The sequence below is a fragment of the Hylobates moloch genome, unplaced genomic scaffold, assembly GCF_009828535.3.
Source record: "Hylobates moloch isolate HMO894 unplaced genomic scaffold, HMol_V3 SCAFFOLD_11, whole genome shotgun sequence".
In the NCBI taxonomy this organism is placed as follows: Eukaryota; Metazoa; Chordata; class Mammalia; order Primates; family Hylobatidae; genus Hylobates; species Hylobates moloch.
The window spans coordinates 106,182,517-106,199,843 of NW_026652286.1; the positions used below are offsets into that span (position 1 = coordinate 106,182,517).

At 38.2% G+C, this 17,327-nt stretch overlaps 1 protein-coding gene and 1 non-coding gene across 3 annotated transcripts in view; both read right to left on the reverse strand.

Annotated features, from left to right (window-relative positions):
- Positions 1-17,327, reverse strand: part of OPCML (opioid binding protein/cell adhesion molecule like) — a 1,137,420-nt gene that overhangs the window by 1,034,360 nt on the left and 85,733 nt on the right. The gene's annotated exons all lie outside the window — the stretch shown is intronic.
- LOC116477582 (small nucleolar RNA U13) lies at positions 4,569-4,670 on the reverse strand. The gene has a single exon (XR_004250547.1). It is a non-coding gene; the product is annotated as a small nucleolar RNA U13 (small nucleolar RNA).

Genomic DNA, 17,327 nt, shown 5'->3' on the forward strand with positions numbered 1-17,327 from the left:
AGGAAAAAAAAGAGAAATCAGTTCTTAGTCTGTCTTCACTTTTAAGGTCATTCTATTTTTGCTGTTCTAGAGTTTTGGTAAAACATGTCTAGATATGTATTTTACTGTATCTACTTTTTTTTTCAAAAAACACTTTTTTAGAAATGGGAACTTACTGTGTTAAGGGGGTCTTACTCCAGGCTGGAGTGCAATAGTCTGATCAAAGCTCACTGCAGCCTCAAACTTCTGGGCTCAAGTGATCCTCCTGCCTTAGCCTCCCAAGTAGCTGGGGTTATAGGCACGAGCCACCATGCCCAGTTTTTTGTATTTATTCTGCTTGTAATTTGTTGTTCTTTCTGAATCTATGAATTTTGTGTTAAATCTGGAAAATTCTCTTACCATGTCTTTTCCCTTTCTTCTTCTGGAACTTCAACTAGGCATATGTTAGACCTACATGGGAGTCTCTTTAAGTTGTCTTTGACATTTTCCATGTTTTGTTTCTTTATTTTACATCCATGGTTCTCAAACTACAGGTCAAGGAATACTGGGAAACCAGAGTGAATTCACAGGAACACTGTGGGAATGTTTCATTTTTGAGAGAGACATAGCTATTCATTGTATACTACGCAAAACACTAAAATTAAGTTGTTTGAGCCTAACTACTTAATAAAAGAAATGTTGGGAATTTCTTTTGCTCTAGGGATACTATAAAAAAATTATTGAGGCACTAACACATGAATGGTGCCATGAACCAAGGAAGTTTATGAATCTCTATTCTAGATTTTTGGTATTTATTTTCTTAAGATTATCTTCCAGTCATGAATTCTTTCCACAGCTGGAACTAATCTGTTTTGTATCCATCTATTGAAATTTTACTCTCAATTATTATGTTTCATATTTCTAAGAAGTTTTATTTGGTTACTTAAAAATATTACTGGTGGATTTTAATGTTCTCTTAATCCTAAATTGTATTCTGACAGCCATTTTTATTTCTTTGTGCATAATTATACATACATATTTTATATTCTGCTTTTGAAAAGTTGCCCCATCTATAGTTTTCAAAGTTCCTTTTCTACACTATACTATGAGCACTGACTTTTCTTCATGGTGGTCTATTTCTTCATGTACGTGATGAGCTACATGTTTTACAAAATTGTGGAAATGTTAGCAACGCCTGCGATTAAAGCGCATTCCTTCAGTGAGGATTTGCCTTGCTTTTACCAAGGATTTGAAGTCTTACCAACCTACGTCCAAGCTTACGACTTATGGGAGCCACACAGGACTTGTGAATTAACACCCATGGGAGAGCAGTCTTCCAGTTAAGGATTCCAAGAAGCCTCTCTTGCCCCTCCATCCAGAGACATCTTCAACCCAGCCAAGTAGTCCCACTCTCTCCTTCTGCAAGGCACATCTTCCCCCTTAACCCATTTCAGGGTTTTGCCTTTAGGGTCTGTGGCTCCAGGATAAACTCTGTAATCTTCCCAGCCATTTTACCAGGTCCCAGGCTTTATCTCATATCCACACACAATCCCTCAAATTTGCACTCTAGGGAATGAGGGATCAGAAGCTATCCTAGGGCAGAACTGGCTTCACCATAGCTTATCTTTCTGAAGTAATATTGTTTTGTTGCTTTGTGCTTCTTGAACTTTCCCTTGCTTTCCTGCCAGGTCATTATGCATTTAAAAATACTTTAAATATATTTTTCATAGTATTTCTAAATACACTGGGATTATTTCTGTGTATGCCTCATCTTACCATATTTCCAAAAAGAGGAAAGCATTTTTCTGCATTTTTACATTGAGGAGAAATTACCTTTATAGTTATGTGGGATTACACTATTCACTTTCCTCATGAAAGCTCCCTGCCTCCTCACTCACGTCTTTGCTCATTCTGTTTCCTCTACTCAAAATGTCTATGATATCTATGTCTGTGACCCATTTCTAAGTCTTACCGATCCTCAAAGTCCAGAAAAATGCTGCCTCCTCCCTGTAGTCTTCCTCAAACTCCCCTGCAGCTTCTGAAGTTAAGTTTACCTGTATCTTTCCTTTGAGTATTTGTCACTTTCTCCGTCGTATTGAATATATAAGTATATCAGACCCTGCTCATTTGTGGTTATAGAAGTTAGCACTTTGACTGTTTACAAAGGTTTCAAATTTCATCATGGATATTATATTTTAATTTTTGTGAGGCCCAAATTTGAATTCAATACTCCATGGCTGAAGTTCAGAAGTGACTTCTATAGCCTGTGAGAGCAGCTGGGAAGGCCCAGGGCACCCATTACCAAATTTCTCTGCTTAGCTCCATACACAGGCTAAAAAGGTGGTCAAACTTTGATCCTTCCAATGGGAGGGGGAAAAAGTTCCTAATAAGAAAATTGGCTTCTACTGTTGGTAACATGAATGAAGAGAAAAATAAGTAGATCCAATCAAGTGATGGCTTTGGCCAGAAAAAAAAATTATATATATATATATATATATATATACACACACACATATATGTTTAATATATATTCAATATAATATATATTATTTAATATAATACATATTTTTTAAAATAACATTTAAAAGCAAAGATTCAGATTCTGCAGTATTTCAGACACGAAAGGTCCACCATACATTCTGTACGGAAACTGGAAAAAGCAATTTATGAAGCTATTTTAGCAAGTTCTCTGGATAGTGCAAAAATTGTTCAAGTGAGAGATAGCCTAGTATAGAGTTTATGTTAATGGCGAGATTTATTTTAATAGCTTTATAAATTACTTGAGTTCTGTATTTATAGAATCATTAAGGGTCCAAAGGGGTCACTTATATTTTTCAGTTATATTTTATTGCATTTTACGTAGCAAATTATACGCTATATAAGATTCATGAATATGAGGATTGATGAAGGTCTCAGGGTGTATCGCTTGCAAATGTCAAGGATTTTATGAATGTTTATTATGTCCTGAAAGGTAAAATTCACGTCTAGCTTAACTTTCTTCCTGATTTCACCCAACAGCGCTTTTCCCATAGTAGGCCCACATTTGTTGAAGTGAGTAGGCATTTCATTTGTCGAAAGAAGAAAAAGAAGAAAGCTGTTCTCATCGTTATGTTGCTTTTCCACATTTTGGCATTTCTCCTGGGGTGAGTTCACTCAGGTATTGCCAGAGGAGATGAGTGAGGAATATAGAGTCTTTCTTCAGTTCCCATTTGTGGAATTGTAACAAATAAATAACATCCTCATTCATTATTAATAGGCTTTCTAGAGATCAAAAAAGTGGATTCCAATTTCCAATGAATAATTCTACGGCAATTATTTGCAGTTTAAATAAAAGGAAAGGCATTTTATGTGGACGATACAAGCAGTGGATAATTAAAATACAGTAACTGATTTCCATAAATAATGAAGATGGGACATTATCTCTGACTTCGTTTGCAAAACTCAATTTCCAATTCATCCCCTGTGAAGAGGATTAGCCATTTCCACTCTAGCCCCACCTCTCTAGAGGGGACAAGAGCACATTACGCATATTGCACAGTTTTGCTCTGGCAAAGGTGTAAGAGGGATCTAATTTCAGCTGCTCACATGTGAAAACAAATAACTGAGCCTATATAGTTCCTTTAAAAATTTTTAATTAAGAGCTATAAATAATGATTTCCAAAACACACATGTGCATTCTCATACACACACTCAACATGCAACCACATACAAACATATACACAAAGTGCAGTCACAAAATACCCAGTTGAGGATTGCATAGTAGATGAGTTTTAAAACTAGCAATAAATTATTCATTCTCAAATTTTAAAAAAATGCTAACGTACCTACTGCAACAAGAACAATAACAAAGTACTACATGGCTTATATTGTCACTTTCAAAAAAAAGAAAAATAACAACAAAAAACTAGGAGCTGATTGTTACATAAATGAATGCAAAAAGACTGTTAAGTTTTGGTTCCTCCATTTGGTGTATTTTTGACTTGGCAAAATGAAAGATGGAATATAGTAAGGCAACGGGTAAGGAACTGTGTGGTCATCTTTTGTGATCAGTCCACTCATCCCAAGGCTTTTATATTGATAGAATTCCCCTATTTCGACTTTAGTCAAAATCCACATATTGCATGAGTTAACAGTTTCACTCCGCGCATCTTTCACTTAAAATTTTCTCAGGATCTGGAGGTTCTGGGCTGTTAAGCTCACAAATGTGATCTCGGAGTCCAGCACCCCACGTTCAAGTTTCCATATTCACATTTGTGAGTGCCAGGACGTACTATGTCCTGTATTGAAGACTAACTGCAAAAATGACAGAGTGTACAGTTAGGGAAATATGGGTTTATGGCCCAGTTCCTTCGCTTACTAGCTGTGTGACCTTGAATAGTTACTAAAATTGTCAGTTTCTTCAAGCTGTAAAGTGAGGATAATAATAGAACCGAACTCGCATGGTTCTTCTGAGGAGCAAGGGTAATACTTTATGTGAAAACCCCTGCGTAACTGCACAGCTCTAAACCTTTCAGTCTTTAGGACTCAGGAGTATGATGGAATGCTTTTCTATTTTGGTTCATTTATACACACTCATGGCTTCATTTGTGTTGTTGATGTTGTTGTTTTCATGTCAGATGGGTAATGTGCTGACGTCATAACCAGTTTCAAGGGTGGCACATCTCACACATGCGCCTGAGCCCAGCCATCATGCTTATGAACCACAGAAGCACCTGCTCCATTTCTTTTCATCTAAGCCTAATGATTAAGTTTTTAGCACATCTATCTAATTTATATGACATCTTATTTCTCTGACAATAAACCAACATTTATTTGTTGTTAACTGATGATGCTGCCTAACGATCAGGACCCAGATTGTAGTGCGTTATGCATCAGCCAAGCCGAATGCTGTCATTAGATAGACACACAGAAGGGTGGAGCTTGTTCTGCCTGCCACAGACGGAAGCCATTATCAGTAACCTAATAATATCAATAGGGGCTAAGATGAGATGGCGGGCAGAAGCTATTTCCTCGACTTTCTCTCTGGCCATCACCTTTTTGGCTCTTCCTGGGGAGTCAAGATGTGCTGCAGTCCACAGTGTAAATGCTTCTGCATCATGTGCACTTGCGAAATTGCAGGTCCTTTCATAGAGAAATCCCATAGAAGACAATTAGGGCCTGGTACACATTTCCTTCAGAGACCTCTCACACCTCAGCCAAATGACTCCTCCCTTCCCCTTTAAATGCAGGATAACCAGAATGGATTGCTTAATATTTGCTAAGCATGCCATGCACTTCAAAACCTTTGCAACCCCGCTCACCTCTCCCCTCTTGCCTGCAATCCCTGCAATGCCTTCTTACTCCTGATATCCACCCAAACTCTCTGACTGCAAATTTGAGTCAACCTTGATTAAACCATTCAACAGTCACCTTATCTATGAAATAGTTTCCCGCACCTTGCCTAATGGAAAATTTAGTCCTTTATATCACCTTTTACCCATGGCTCTTTTTACTTTATGAGGCATTTTTCAAAGTGCACACCAACTGGGCCTGCTTGCATAGGAGAAGGATCTAGATTGCATGCAGTCTCATATCCCTTACTGCTACCCAGCCAGGACAGCGTCAGTCAGTGAATGTCAATGAGAGATACATGAAAGACCCTCTACCCACAAAGAGAAAATGGAAGCCCCTATTCCTTAGATGAAAGCTATCTTAAACAGATGAAGCTAAGGCTTGACTAAGAAAGTAAGCCTGAGCCACATGGGTTTACCTTTAGCCTATCTCAAACCCCATGACGTGATAAGAAAGCCATGTTGGGGGTGAACGACAGCTCATAAGAGCACTGACAAAGAAGAGCTGTGCCAATGGATGAAAAATTTTGATGATTGTCTAAACAATAGAAAGCAAATAGTATCAAAGTTGTGGGGACAAAAAGGGACAACAGATAAAACAAAAGTCCAAAATGCATGCGAGAGAAGGCTTGTGGGATGAGAAAGCCAAGGGTTGTGAGCACGGGTGAACAGGGAATATAGCGGGCAATCTGAGATAGACGCTGGCGTCTCTAAGGCTGCTAGTCTGTGACAGTTGATGTTTGGTGTCAGCTTGACTGGATGGACAATGCCTAGATGGCTGGCGAAGCATTGTTTCTGGGTCTGTCTGTGAGGGTGTTGACCGAGGGGATTGACATTTGAGTCAGTGGACTGGAACAGAAAGATCCCCCTCAATGTGGGTGGGCACTACCTAGTCAGCTGCCAGCGCGCTGGAGCAAGGCGGGAGGAAGAAGCGGGAGGAGAAGGTTGCCGCGTCTTCTGGCTGGCTCTCTTCCCAGGCGGGGACTCTTGCTTCCTCGCCTCCTGCCTTTGGACATGGGACTCTAGGCTCTTCAGCCTTTGGACTCTGTAACTTGCACCAGTGGCCTCCCCGGGGCTCTCAGGCCTTAGGCCCCAGTCAGAGGGCTGTACTGTCGGCTTCCCTGGTTTTGAGGCTTTTAGATTTGGACTGAGCCACTACCAGCTTCTCTCTATCCCCAGCCTGCAGATGGCCTATCTTGGTGGGACTTCCTTGTGTAGAATGATGTGAGCCAATTCTCCCTAATAAACTCCCTTTCATGTGTGCATGTATCCTATTCATTCTGTCCGTCTGGAGAGCCCTCATGAGGAGCCCCTCCACCACTACCCGGCGCCTTCACTTGACCGAGTCAAGCCTGTGGAATCTGTAGCACTGAAAAGCAGTTTGTGTGGGCACTGGCCCAAAGAGGCACCACAGGTGGTGACCATGGGTCCCTCTGTGGTGGGAGATAGACTCAGCAACACAATATGAGCCTCCTTCCACTGCCACACAAAGCAGGATACAGGCAGGTCAGCAGCCCCAGCCCAAGAGGAGAAGGAAGTTTGGCAAAAAAACAAAGGGAAACACACAAAATCAAATCTTACTCTCCATTTGAAGGAAAACACACTTTTTAAAAAAGCAGCATTCAGGAGAGCAAAGAAAAGACACAGACCTTAAAATATATTAATGTCCTTAGAGTTATTCCAGAAAAATGCTAAATCTTCAAACAGAAACAACTGTATCTTGAAATTAAGAATGATCTTCCAAGTAAAATAATGATGAGTAGTAATGTTCTAAATACTAAAACAACATAATGATGGGTGTAGATGAACAGTAACAGCTAGAAGATCAAACTAAGGGTTTCTCCTATAAAAATCATAAATAAGAAAGAAAGAAATACAAAATATGAACAGAAAATTAAGAGATATAGATGGGGTCTGAAAATGAAAAATGAGCAGAAAAAAAGATAAAAAATATTTGAAGAAATTTACTTAGAGCTGAATAAATACATGGGTCTTCAGACTGAAAGGATATACCTCATGCCAAAATGAGTTTTAAAAGGTTCACAACTTTCAACATTATGGTAAAATGTCAGAACACCATACATAAAGAAACACTTTAAAAATTTCCAAAGAAAAATAACAGATTACTTACAATAATATAGAGATTAAATTTACATCTTATTTTTTAACAGCAAAACTGAATGCTACCAGAAAATGATCCGAGATTGTTATTTTAAACCCATACTCCAGACCCCGGCAAACTTGCATTCAAGTATGAGGACAAAATGAAGAGTTTTGAACCTGCAAAGACTTGGAAATTTTGCCATCCATAAATACTTCAGGGAAAAAAAATATGTAAGGAAAATCCCATAAAATAAAAAACAAAACCAAGTAAAAAGATACAAGAAAGGGTAGTAATCAAATAAAACACTAAAAGTTATAGTCAAGTTTAAATAACTGTTGATGCTTGATGTTTTAAAAATGTATAAAATAACCATCTGCAACTAAAATCCCAGATGTTCTCAACCATGGAGTCTGCCAGAGAGAGTGGTGAGAAGTGTAAGAATACTAAATTTTTTATTCTTATATAAGAGGAGGATATAGATATTATAGCTGTCGACAGAATTGCTAAAATTGTTAAAAATATAAGTGTAACCACTAGAAGAATAGAAATAGATATATAAATTTCAAATCACAAGGGAGGGAATATAATAGAACAAAATATAAAATCAATTCGGCCACAGGCAAGATGCAAACAAATAATGAAAAAACAAACAAGCAAACAAACAAAACCAGTAAAATTAAAGTATATCAGCAATCACACAAAAAAGTTCATTTTAAACTCTGAAAAATAAAATGCAGTTACATGTGGAGTACAAGAGGGTCCCTGAAATTAAAAGACGCAGAGGGAATAACAAAGGATGGAAAAATGAATGCTAGGTATGACACAATAAGAAATAGATATTTGATCTTTGCACCTTATTCCCCGTAATTTCTGATAGGAGTGATGAGTATGTCTTTCGTTTTAGTAAGGTGACTCTTTGAGGGCCCTAGGTCACTTCAGGAGGGGGGCTGCTTGCCAGGAAGACCAAAACATAATTAGCCCGTTGCAACTTTAAGCCCCATCCCTGACCTCTAGGGAGGGGAAAAGAGCTGGAGATGAAGTTGATCCCCAATGGTCAACGATTTAATAAATCAGGCTGATGTAATGAAACCTTCATGAAAGCCCCTAAGTATTAATAGGTTCAGAGTGCTTCCAGGTTGGTGAACACATCAAGGGGCTGGGAGGGGGTGCACCTGGAGAGGGCATGGAGGCTCCATGCCCCCACACATCGCACCCCATGCCTTGCCCTAAGAGTCTCTTCCATTTACTTGTTCCTGAGTGCTATTCTGTATAATCAGCTGATAATAATAAATAAAGAAATTTCCTGAGGTCTGTGGGCCTTTCTAACAAATTATGGAACCTGAGAAAAGAGTCACAGGAACCCTGATTTGTGGCAGGTTGGTCAGAAGTATGGTGGAAACCTGGGACTTGTGATTGGCACCTGAAGTGGGGCAGTCTTGTGGGACTGAGCCCTTAACCTGCAGGTTCTATGCTAGCCCTAGCTAGTGTCACAATTGAGTTGAAGCACTGGGCTCCCCGTTGGTGTCCAGAGAGTAAAAGATGGTTTTTTTTTTGTTTGTTTGTTTGTTTTTTAAAGCCAACCTCAAGCAAAGAAAAATAAACACAAATAAAACTCCACCATGCCACACCTAGATGAGTTTATAGGAAAAATTCCATCTGTTTCAGGGAATAGGAAATGTTTATGAGGCCAACCTAACTCTTTTCTGTTTGTTTTTGTTTGTTTGTTTGTTTGGGGTTTTTTTTGTTTGTTTTTTGTTTTGAGATAGTCTTGCTCTGTCGCCCAGGCTGAAGTGCAGTGGCTCCATCTCTACTCACTGCAAGCTCCGCCTCCTGGGTTCACGCCATTCTCCTGCCTCAGCCTCTGGAGTAGCTGGGACTACAGGCGCCCACCACCATGACCGGCTAATTTTTTGTATTTTTAGTAGAGACAGGGTTTCACCGTTTTAGCCAGGATGGTCTCGATCTCCTGACCTCGTGATCCACTCGCCTTGGCCTCCCAAAGTGCTGGGATTGCAGGTGTGAGCCATCAAGCCTGGCCCAACCTACGTCTTATACTAAAACCAAACTAAAGGAGCACTTTTCTAAGGTTCCTAAATAAAATATGAGCAAGTCAAATCCAGCTGCGAATTAAAAGAATATTATATCATGACAAGTACATTTAATTCAGGAATACCAAAATGGTTGAATATCAGGAATGCCATTAACGTAACTAGATACGATAATAGATTAAAAGAGAAATCCAATATAATAATCTTAATAAAAGTTGAAAAGCATTTGGTAAAATTTAATGACTATTCCTGAGTAAACCAACAAACTTTTTGGCTGGCTAGAAACAGAAAGTCTTTAATTTTATAAAAGCTTTAAGCAGAAACCAGGCCGGGCATGGTGGCTCACACCTGTAATCCTAGCACTTTGGGAGGCCAAGGCAGGTGGATTACCTGAGGTCAGGAGTTTGAGACCAGCCTCACTAACTAATGGCGAAACCCCATCTCTATAAAAATACAAAAATTAGCCAGGCATGGTGGTGCATGCCTGTAATCCCAGCTACTTGGGAGGCTGAGGCAGGAGAATTGCTTGAACCCAGGAGGCGTAGGTTGCGGTGAGCCAAGATCACGCCATTGTACTCCAGCCTGGGCAACAAGAGCAAAACTCCATCTCAAAAAATAAAAAATAAAAAGAAATGATTATTATCAACGTTTGGCTGGGTGTGGTGGCTCATGCCTGTAATCCCAGCACTTTGGGAGGCTGAGGTGGGTGGATCAACTGAGGTCAAGGGTTCAAGGCCAGCCTGACCAACATGGTGAAATCCCGTCTCTACTAAAAATGCAAAAATTAGCTGGGCATGGTGGCAGGTGCCTGTAATCCCAGCTAATTGGGAAGCTGAGGCAGGAGAATCTCTTGAACCCAGGAGGCAGAGGTTGCAATGAGCCAAGACCGCACCATTGCACTCCAGCCTGGCAACAAGAACGAAACTCCCTCTCAGGAAAAAAAAAAAAAAAAAAACAGAAACCTACAGCAATTTTATGTATGTGTGTGTGTGTGTGTGTGTGTTTGTGTGTATGTGTATATATATATATGATTTCTATTAGAGCTTGGAGCAAGAAAAAACAAAAGACCACTTTCCGCATTACACTACAGGCTTAGCCAATAAAAATGTCAAAGTAAATATATAAATAATATAAATATCACAAAGAAACAGAACATTGTTGTAATTTTCTGCAGTATGATTGCCTACATCTAAAAGAATTTGAGGGTTTTACAGATAAATTATTAGAATAAGACACTATTAAAATAAGAAAGCTCTGTAAGGCGACAGACGTATCCTCATATATAAAAATCAAGTATTATCTTATATGTTAGCACAAATTATAAACTAGAATTTTTAATTAAAAATAAATCCAGGTCTATGCCTCTCTTTCTGTTACACACACACAGTAAAGTGCATTTGGAGAAGGAAAAAAAGCCCAAGAATGACATGAAAATTTTGAAAAAGAAAAAAATGGTAGGTAACTGCTCTATCAATTTACTATCACATGAAAAAAAAACCAATGTAATAAAAACAATTGGACTATTGATACAAAAAGGAAATACATGGAACAGAATTTGAGAATTAAGAAACAGATCCATGAATTCAGAGGTATTTATTTTTGTTAAGGTATAGGATATGTAATTTCAAGTAAATATAGACAGGATATACTATTAATATGACTGTTTCATAGAAAACTAAACCACATAGATCTCCCATCTCACACTACATGCAAACCGTACATTTTATAATTTCAAAAGGATTAGAGAGCTAAATATTCAATAATAAACAACCCTTTATGATTATTGTTGTGTTTTTGTTTGTTTGTTTTAAAAGTCTTGTTTGGGGAAGTTTTCCTAAGTAGACTTTGAAAGAATAAGTCATAGTGGAAAAAGTGGACAGATTTGATGAAAGAAGAATTTTAAACTTCCATAACTTAAAAATAAAAATGTATATGCAACGTTAAAAAACACGCAAATATATTTGAAAGATATTTTCAACATACAAATAAGACAAAAGTTCTATATCATATATATGTGTATAAAGAACTTCCAGATTTTTTTTTAATTGTTAAAGAACTCAGCGGAACACAAATTATGTTAAAATGTAATTCAAATACAAATTTCAGGTGGTCAATAAATATATAAAAATGTATGTAGCTCTACTAAAATTAATAAAATGCTAAAAATAATAATACCTAATGTTTATTGAGTGCTTGCTACTGGCCAGCCACTGTTTTAGGCTTTACTTGTGCTAATTTTGAAGCCTTACAACCAAGCCTCATAGTGAGTAGTTTTCCCACTGCAAAGAAAGGAGAGGTTGCCTGGAGGACCAAAATAACTTGCCCACAGATACTCAGCTAGTTGCAGTGGAGCTTGGGTTTAAACTGAATTTGACTAGGTCCTAAACCAGTTCACTATCCTGCCATGCTTTTATTGTTTTTGTTTTTTCAGTCATCAAATTGGCACAAGTCTTTTAAAAAGGTCGATAATATTCAGTGTTAGTAAGGGTGAGAAAAACTTTTTATTCTCAAATATTCTTGGTGGCATTAGAAATTGATAGTCTTTTTAGTGCAATATGGTGGACTCTTTAAAAACAGTTTAAAGCAGACTACTTGACCCAGGAATTCCACTTCCAGGAAAATAACCATTAAGAAATAGTTAACATATGCAAAGATATTTACAAAAGAATGCTTATGGCACCATTATCTGCAAGAGTGGAATCTCAGAATCAACATACATGTCAGTAGACAGGCTTCTAGTGAAACAATTTGGGGAAAATCCATGCAATAAAATAGCATTCAATCTTTAATAAAAAGGAAGTAGGTCCATTCTTACTAAACTAACATGAACTGATATGGAACAGTTGCAAAACATAGTGACCTACTGTTCCCTGAAAAAATATTGCAAAAGCAAACATATTTAAACCTGTGTGTGTGTGTGTGTGTGTGTGTGTGTGTGTGTGTGTGTCTTTTTTGAGGGAAGAAGGTATGAAGAAAAGAAGAAAAAAGCTTATGAGTTTATGTGTAATCATTTAGAAGAGACTAGGAAGACACACAGCAAGCTGTTTTCACTATTACCAATGGTTCTTGCTTGACAGAGGAAGATAAGTGTGTTTGGTTGGAAAGCAGAGAATGGGAAAATATGGACTTAAACATGATATTTAATAGCAATAGCTATTCTTTGAATCTTTTGCAAGAAGATATTCATGTAATATTTGTGAAATGAAAACAATAATAATAAAAGGAAGATAAAAAATAAAAGTGATGAAATGAAAACTGAACGCACAGAAAACGCAGACAATTTAAACAAAACATTAGACAGCACATTATTGCAATAGTTGCGTTCTATCACAGCAATTCAGGCTCATGGCGGGGATACCCACCCGGGAAATAAGAGTGATCAAACACTCTAAAGATTCACCGTGCTTACGAGAGCCCCAACCAACCTTTTCTACAAAAGCTTCACAGCACCTTTCTGTTTTAGGAAAGAGCTAAGTTCCACACCGGGTGTTTTTATATATCATGCCAAGTCATTTCACTGAGATCTGCTGGCGATTCAGCCTGGAGCTTTCAGATTCCTTCTCATTTTACCAACATCAAGCTGCATCCTTAACACAAGGCTGATCCTGAAGTGATTCCACCAACAGATGCAGAGATAGCTTTGGCAGAAATAACTTTAGGCTCCTATTCTGTTTTCCTTGTGGAAACATGCACAGCATTGCTCATTACAGTTAATCAGACTCGCAACGCTTCATCCTGGCTGAAAATAATAGGCCCCATTGTACCTTAGTAACCAGGTTACTTCACCCCTTCATTGCTGCGGTTAACATCTATTATTTCCTCCAGGCACCAATATTTGGAAACGGGATCATTTAGCTCTGAAGTATGTTAAGCGTTGTGTGTGCTGCGCTTCTTTTGTTAGAAGGAGGAATTCAAGATGGCTGAGCCTGTCCTAGCTGTTGAGCTACCTGTTAAAACGTCAGTGTTGACATCCACAGCACACACCCTGTGTTTAGAAACAGAGCTTTGGGGACTGGATACCTTGGCTCACACCTGTAATCCCAGCACTCTGGGAGGCAAAGGTGGGAGAGTCGCTTGAGACCAAGAGTTCAAGACCAATCTGGGCAACATAGACTCTGTCTCCACACACACACAAAAACTAAATAGAAACGGAGCCTTGGGTGTCTTATTAATATGCTGTTATTGAGCAACGTGCCTGAGACTCGGAAGATCAGAAGGATTACAGCACCGAGATACTGGCTTTCCCCTCTATTTGCACTGGAAACCTCTGAGAACAGGGGAGACACGGCCTTTTCTAAACGCTTCTCCAAGCCTCAAGTAGAAGCAGCAGCAAGGAGCAGAAAAGCAGGCTGCAGCCTTCATCCTGCTAGCTCCAAGCATGTTCAAGCAGAGGAGGACGTAGAGAATGAACGGCTTAATGGTCTTAGAGAGAGAAACAAGGTAGTAGTCATTTGGTGACACAGAAAAATGGAGTTTCTTACTCTCAACAAGCTTAAAGCTATCAGAGTACAATTTTCAAAATGTTAAACGTGTCTCTTATACAAATATTAAGTGAGCACATGTCAAAGATGTATTTAACTTATTAATGAAAGAACCGAAAGAAGAGTAAAGCTAGTTCAAAGACGATTTGAGAGACTGAGTCAGTTATACATATAGGTCTGAAAAAATGTTAGAAGAAGATTGCTAAATCAAATATAAAACTGGTTAATGTCCTACAGAACAAAAAACTAATTTCTAGGGTTATCTTTTCTTGCTTAGGACAAGAAAAATTTATGTTGATATTAGTCATATAAAAGTTGATATTTACACTTACAGGGTAACAAAATATCCTAATCAATAATAAATACTAAGTCAAACAATTGCATCCCTAGAGAAATAGATTAACCTCAAATTGCCTAATAACATTTCGTCGTGATATTGAAAAACCATGTAGTTTTCCTTTTTCTTTTTTCTAACTGGGAGGTGTTTTTTTTGTTTGTTTTTTTTTTTTTTTTTTGCATGCAGCTGTGTCCATGGTGATCCTGGATGGTGGATGGAGGCCATAATACACCATCTACACAATTTCCGGTATGAAAGGTCACCAAGAGACCACAAACCAATTTCCTCTCTCCACACGGGTTTGGGTTAAATGACAAGAAGTCAATTTTGTGTAAAGCGGCTGTTGACATGAGCTTATGCCATGCCCTAAGCTTAAACTCAGGCAGACCTGCTCTCTGCCACTTTTTGGCTAAACATAATCCCAGACCAATTTCCTCATCTGTATGTAGAGGTAATAATGGCACCTGCCTCATAGACTGGAGTGGGGAGTAAAGGAGATCATCCAGGCAACGTGTTTCCTGGACTGTCTAGCATTGACCCAACAGTTAGCAAATGCTGCTGCTGCTGTTGCTGTTTCTACACCTTGCAGCTAAATTCTATCATCATTTATCATCTGGAGAATGTGGTAAAATTTAACTTCAGTTGGATCCAACTTGGGAAAAGGAGAGGAACTCACAAAATAATAAAATAAATTGCAGAAAATGTAATTTCCCCCTTGGCTAAGAAAGTTGTCCTTGAACTGGCTTTCTATGCACTCCAGAGTAGATTTTAAGCAAAGATTGGCTCAAGGATTATAGCCTTACTATTCCTCTGAGGAGAAAAGGAAAAGTGAGAAACACGCAGAGATTTAAATGCAATGTTGGTGGAAGATATAAAGTTGATCGGGAGGAAGAGAAGATGGGGCTGAGGAGAGAAGGGAGGGGGGCTGCCAAGACTGTTTAAAAAGTCAGATGTGACTGTCTCTTAGCAATGTGTCTGTGATTTTATGATCTACAAGGGGGTCAAAAGTATCAAAAGTATCTGTTCCACCCACCTCACTGGGATAGTATAAAGATTAAAGAAATAGAGCAAAACTTTTAAAGTATGTTCTGCGCATTCTGCTAATACGATTCTCATCTTTTTATTCTGCTTACTGGGTCTGTAGGAGGCCACGAAGCTCAGACATTTCACTCTGAACTACACAGTGGTTATGAGATTTAAGCATCTCTCTGACAAGAACAGAACTCCCAATCTCCCTTTAGCCTTTTTGTAATCAGTTTTGTAGTTGAAATAGCAATGGTTACAGGTGATATCCTTTGTAGTTTGCGTCCATGTTTTCTGTTGGACAAAAGTTAGATATTTGCAGAGTTTTAAAAAATTCCCTTACTATATATTTTTGAATAATCATGTTGAGGTGAAACTTACATACCATAAACCCACGCACTGTAATATAACTAGTTTATTTTATTCTTTTTAGAGTCAGGGTCTTGCTCCGCTGCCTGGGCTGTAGTGTGGTGGTGTAGTCATAGCTCACTGCAATTTCCAACTCCTGGGCTCAAGGGATCCTCCCACCGTGGCCTCCCGAGTGACTGGGACTACAGGCGTGCACCACCACACCCAGCTACTGATGATCTTTAGTAAATTTATAGAGTTGTGCAACTACCACCACAATCCAGTTTTAGAACCCTTTCCAACATCTAAAAATGACTCCTCATTCTTATTTGTTGTTACTCTCCGTTTTCATCCTGCAGTCCCAGGCAACCATAAGCTACTTTTTCTCTATAGATTTGCCTTTTCTGGACATTTCATAAAAATAGAATCACACAACATTTTGTCATTTGTGTCTGGCTTTCTTATACAGCATAAGTTTTTCAAGATTCATTCATGCTTAAGCATGTTTCAGCAGCTTCTTTCTATTGTTGAATAGTACATTGCATAGATTACTACATTTTCTTTATTCAGTCACCAGATGATGAACATTTGCACTGTTTCCAATTATTTTGTGTGAGTAATTTTGCTGTGAACTTTTGCATACAAGTCTCTTTACAGACATATCTTTTCATTTCTCTTAGATACCTACAAGTAGAATTTCTGTGCCATATATTAAGTTTATGTTTTTGTTAAAGTATTTATTAAACTGCCAAACTCATTTTTAAAGTATCCATACCATTTTGCATTCTCACTAGCAACGTATGAGAGTTCCAGCCTCCCCATATCCTTGTCAGCTCTTGTTATTTTTAATTGAAAAGGCATTTCATTGTGGTTTTAATCTGCATTTCCCTAATAAGTAATAATGTTAAGTATTTTTACATGTGCTTCTTAGCCATTCAAATATGTTCTTTGAAGAGATACCTATTTAAATCCCTTGGTCTTCTGTTTTTAATAAATTTAACTTTTATTTTAGATTCAAGCAGTACATGCACAGGCTTGTTGCCTGGTATATTGCATGATGCTGAGGTTTGAGGTATGAATGATCCATCACTCAGGTACTGATCACAGTACCCAGTAGTTCATTTTCAGCCCTGGCCTCCTTCTCTCCCTTCTCCCCCCATGACTTCCCATTGTCTATTGTCGCCATTTTTATATCCATGAGTACCTAATGTTTAGCTTCCACTTATAAGTAAGAACATGCAGTATTTAGCTTTCTGTTCCTGCACTGATTCACTTAGGTTAATGGCCTCCAGCTGCGTCCATGTTGCTGCAGAGAACATTATTTCATTCTTTTTCATAGCTGCATAGTATTCCATGGAGTATATATACCACGTTTTATTTATCCAATCCACCATTGAGGGGCTCTTAGGTTCACTTCATGTCTTTGCTATTGTGAACAGTATGGTGATGAACATACAATGCAAGTATCTTTTTGGTAGAACGGAAATCCTTTGCTTATTTTTAAGTTGAGTTCTTTGTCTTATTGTTGAGTTATAAGTATTTTTATATATTCTAGGGGTAAGTATTTTATTAGCTATGTAAATTTTAAATATTGGCTCTCAGCCTGTGGCTATCTTTTCATTTTCTTAATGGTGTCTTTAGAAGCCTGAAATTTCTAAATTTTGAAAAAGTCCAACGTATTATTTTTCATTTGTGAAT